This window comes from Saccopteryx bilineata, chromosome 9, assembly GCF_036850765.1.
Source record: "Saccopteryx bilineata isolate mSacBil1 chromosome 9, mSacBil1_pri_phased_curated, whole genome shotgun sequence".
NCBI classification, from domain to species: domain Eukaryota; kingdom Metazoa; phylum Chordata; class Mammalia; order Chiroptera; family Emballonuridae; genus Saccopteryx; species Saccopteryx bilineata.
Window position 1 is genome coordinate 63712327 of NC_089498.1, and position 4798 is coordinate 63717124.

The following is a 4798-nucleotide window of genomic DNA, read 5'->3' on the forward strand; positions in this document are numbered from 1 at the left end:
CTGAAAAACGGTCATAGATAATGATAGGCATATTGTAGTAGTGAACCCAAATGGCAAATAAAATATGAAATTTGCAATTTACCCTAAGGAGATAATACTTTATAACCACTAGATTGGTAAATTTAGAAGGTTGATGATATTAAGGGTTAATGAAGATATATATCAAAAAGATATTATACCTTGGTCAAGGGGATGCCAACTTGTTCAATCACTTTAAAAAAAATTCAGAACTACCTTGTAAAGTTGAAAATGTGTATACCCAGCAATATATATCTCCTACGGAAATTCTTGCAAGTGTGTAACAACATCACTTGTAATAGCAAAAATATTAAAATAATATAAATGTTCATTTCAGGAGAATGGATAAAATATTATGTTAATTTACCCAATAGAATATTATATATCAGTAATAACAAATAAGCCATAGGTACATTTAACATCATAACTGAATCTTAGAAATATTGAATGATGAAAGCAAATTGCAGAGGAGTAAATAGAATATATAATTTTTATCTTTTATTTTTTTTATTTATTTATTTTGGCAGAGACAGAAAGAGGGACAGACAGGGACAGACAGCCAGGAAGGGAGAGAGATGAGAAGCATCAATTTTTCACTGCAGCACCTTAGTTGTTCATTGACTGCTTTCTCGTATGTGCCTAGATGGTGGTGGTGGGGGGGCCCTACAGCAGAGCGAGTGACCTCTTGCTCAAGCCAGCAACCATGGAGTCATGTCTATGATCCCACGCTCAAGCCAGCAACCCCACGCTCAAGCTGGTGGCTCAAGCCAGATGAGCCTGTGCTGAAACCGGTGACCTCGGGGTTTCAAACCTGAGTCCTCCACGTCCCAGTCTGATGCTCTATCCACTGAGCCACTGCCTGGTCAGGTGAATATATAATTTTTATAAATCTGAATAATAAGAGAAGCTAAACAATATATTGTTTAGGAGTATATACATGTGATAAAAGTTTGTATTTAAAAAGCAAATGGTACTAAAAACAAAACTCAGGACAGTGACTATCTCTGGGAGGCAGGCATAGAATGGGATGAAGACACAATGAGAAGATATAAGCTACTGGTAATCTTTTAGTTCTTAAATTGGGTGATGGGTTCATGCATATTCATTTTAATATTTACCTGATAACTTATTACATATATTCTTTTGTATACCTCATAAAAAGAAATAATTATAAAATATTTTAAATATTCTTGTACAAGTTAAAGGTGATAATGTATAGTATTTTAAAAGATTCTGACTTGGCAACATAAGAATACATTCTTTGGCTTACAAAACTCGACTTACATATGATTGGTTTCCAGTAAATTTTACTATGTGAATATGAAAAGCACAACTGTAATGCAAAGATACCTATGCTCAGTGAGAGATGACACTTGGCCATGTGGATTTATCTGTGAACACTTCAGAGCCACTGCTTGGGAGCTTAGACTGGGACGGGGTGCGTGGAATTTGCAAGGGACGAGAGGTTTTGTCAGCAGGTGGGGACAAAATTAAGTGCAATTTGAGTTATTACTGTTAATGTGACCTGCATATTACTCACAGGAACAAGGTGTATTTGAATAACATTAAAATCAAAGGGCTCTTTACTGAGCAAGCAAATCAACCAGAGGAATTAGTTACATGACTTGAATAAATGATCCTCAAACTGCAGCAAACAAGGATTTACCAGGGTTTATACAGGCTTGGGGAATTTAAAAGGAATCGTCAAGATCCTCAACCTATGATCCCCACCCTAAAATTGATCTACCTAACAACTTGCCTGCTGTTTAGGCCTCACATTAGCCTCTTCTTGACAATTTCCTTTTCACACTGGACAAAGAAAGGCATCATATTTATCTATTCTTACTGCATTACCCTAGGGTATAAAAACCATATGGGGCCCTATGGGACAATTAAATTTATTGGTGTTGATGTTGCTATAAGTGATGAACCAGGGGCTCAGTGCTTACATTTACAAAAATGAAAACCAGATGTGAACTTAATGTTGAAACCTGTGTCATTTTAGCATTATTTAATATTAGCCTGTGTATACATAAAGTAATTGGAAGGAAAAAGGATTCATTCATCTCACTATGAGATTCATTTTCAGGAAAAATTTACACTTCGTGTATCTATTAGTACATTATAATTTGTTATGTATTGTACTTATTTTGCTCTTATCAATTGTGTAATAACAATAATTTTAATGATGCAGTCCAAAAGAAAACTCTTGAATTAAATCTTATAGTCACATGAAACGTAGAACATGCATCATATTCCAATTTACATGCATATGTTTGTTGCAGATAAACCTGATAGGATGAACAACAAAGACCTCTCAAGCATAAAAGTATCTTATATAAGCATCGTATTCTGTGGAGGAAGTAGAATAAAAATACAAGTTCAAATAGGAAAAAGAACAATGTAAAATTTTCACCTTACATATAAAGTTGTTCATACATATTTTTAAATGAATGATAGTGTCTGAGTATCAAGTCTTTAACATTTCGGATTCTACTGAATACACTTAACAAATAAAATGTTTTACATTTTGAGTTGTAATTATTTTCTTTTTTTTTTTCTTTCATTTTTCTGAAGCTGGAAACAGGGAGAGACAGTCAGACAGCCTCCCGCATGCGCCCGCCGGGGATCCACCCAGCACGCCCACCAGGGGCGACGCTCTGCCCACCAGGGGGCGATGCTCTGCCCATCCTGGGCATCACCATGTTGCGACCAGAGCCACTCTAGCGCCTGAGGCAGAGGCCACAGAGCCATCCCCAGCGCCCGGGCCATCTTTGCTCCAATGGAGCCTTGGCTGCTGGAGGGGAAGAGAGAGACAGAGAGGAAAGCGCAGCGGAGGGGTGGAGAAGCAAATGGGCGCTTCTCCTGTGTGCCCTGGCCGGGAATCGAACCCGGGTCCTCCGCACGCTAGGCCGACGCTCTACCGCTGAGCCAACCGGCCAGGGCCTGTAATTATTTTCAATACACCAACAGTTATATCCTGTGTAACTATTTATTTATTTATTTATTTAGTGAAAGGAGGGGAGATAGTGAGACAGACTCCCACATGTACCCTGGCCAGGATCCACCTGGCAACCCCTATCTAGGTCCAATGCTCAAATCAACTGAGCTATCCTCAGCACCTGAGGCCAATGCTTGGACCAACTGAGCTATCCCTCAGTGCAAGGGGCCCATGCTTGAACCAGTTGAGCCACTGGCTGCGGGAGGGGGAAAGGGAAAGAAGGAGAAGACAGAGGGGAAGAGAAGCAGATGGTTACTTTTCATGTGTGCCCTGACTGGGGATCAAACCCAGGATGGCCACACACCTGGCTAATGCTCTGTCCAGTGAGCCAACTGGCCAGATCCCTGTGTAACTATTTAACATAGGCTAAACATAACAGATGCCACCTTGACTATGCCTAAGGGGTTTAAAGTTATTTAAAAGTCTTTTTGGTGTTTTGAAAAAACATTTTGGAAAATGTTTATTTAGATATCTAATAGAATCACACTATAATACCTAGACACGTCCATTTCTAATAGAAGGGCACACTTGACAGCTCATTTCCTCAGATTTTTATCTGATTCTGTTTCCTTTGATTCCTATCCGCCCTTGCATCTCTCATATGTACCTCTGGTTTCCCAGATAGACTCAGTTCCTTCTCTAGGTAATTTTTTCCTTTAGATGTATCAGTGCTATCAAGCTTAAAACAAATTCTCTTCCTGCTTTGGCTCTGTAAATGTTCTCCTACAGATATACAACTACGTTTTCTTCATCTCAAGAGTTTCTTGGCTATTATTGGGCCTTTGCCTGCTCTCATAAAATTTTGCATCAGCTTCTCAAATTCTGAAGAAACAAGAAAAGAAGGCTGTTGAAATTTTTACTGAAATTGCATTGAATTTTGAAGGAAATAATATATTTAGGATATTGGCATTCCTATCCATGAACATCACGTATTGCAAATTTACACTTTTTAACTCCCTTCAATAAAGTTTTTTTTTACATAGGCATTGCATCTCTTTTTTGTTCCATATACTAGCTGGGGTAAAAGTAGGTGTACAGTTGTTCATTTGTAAAATAAGAATAAATAATAATACAAGAATAAACTCTGTGGTTCACATACTGACACCTACTTTTGTCCTACCCTGTATTTTTTTTATTACTTATATCTCTTAAGACTATACTTTCAGGGATCATTTCTATAGTTTGTTACTTATATCTCTTCTTGCTATTTTAAATAATTTTTTAAAAATGTGTCTACTATTTATGGCTAGTATATATCAATAAAATTGATTTTTATCTATTGGTTTTATATCCACATACCCTGCTAAATTCTCTTAATGCTTATAATAAACTGTTTTTACCTAGCTATATACAGCTACATGTGAATAATAATTTTGGTCTTAAGGGAAACTCACCATATTATCTTTGATTTTCTCCTGCAAATGTAGCTACTTGAAAAAGTTGCTCAGTGTCTCATAAATGTCATATTCCCTAATATTCACTTTGAATGTGTACAAAGAGGAAAATGGAAAAGATGGTATTTTTCAGAGGGTAGAGAAAAGAGCCATGGAGAAGGATTGTACAGGAAAACCCCTTCCAGGTCTAACCAGGAAACATTTCTCTCCCCTTGGGATAGAGGATCCTTACAGTATCTGTCCACAGGGCTTCCACACTTGCTATAGACAAGCCTGCTAGTCTCCCGTTCTTCTCCTTTCTGAGCAGAAATAGTTATTGAGGTTACCAAAACATTTTTCACCAGTGTATCCCTGATATTTGGGGAGCAGATGACTTGCTTATTTA

General features: G+C 37.6%; 1 pseudogene; it reads left to right on the plus strand.

The window, feature by feature from the left end:
* The first annotated feature begins 4169 nt into the window (after positions 1–4169).
* On the plus strand, positions 4170–4237 carry LOC136313724 (small nucleolar RNA U3; annotated as a pseudogene).
* The last annotated feature ends 561 nt before the right edge of the window (positions 4238–4798 follow it).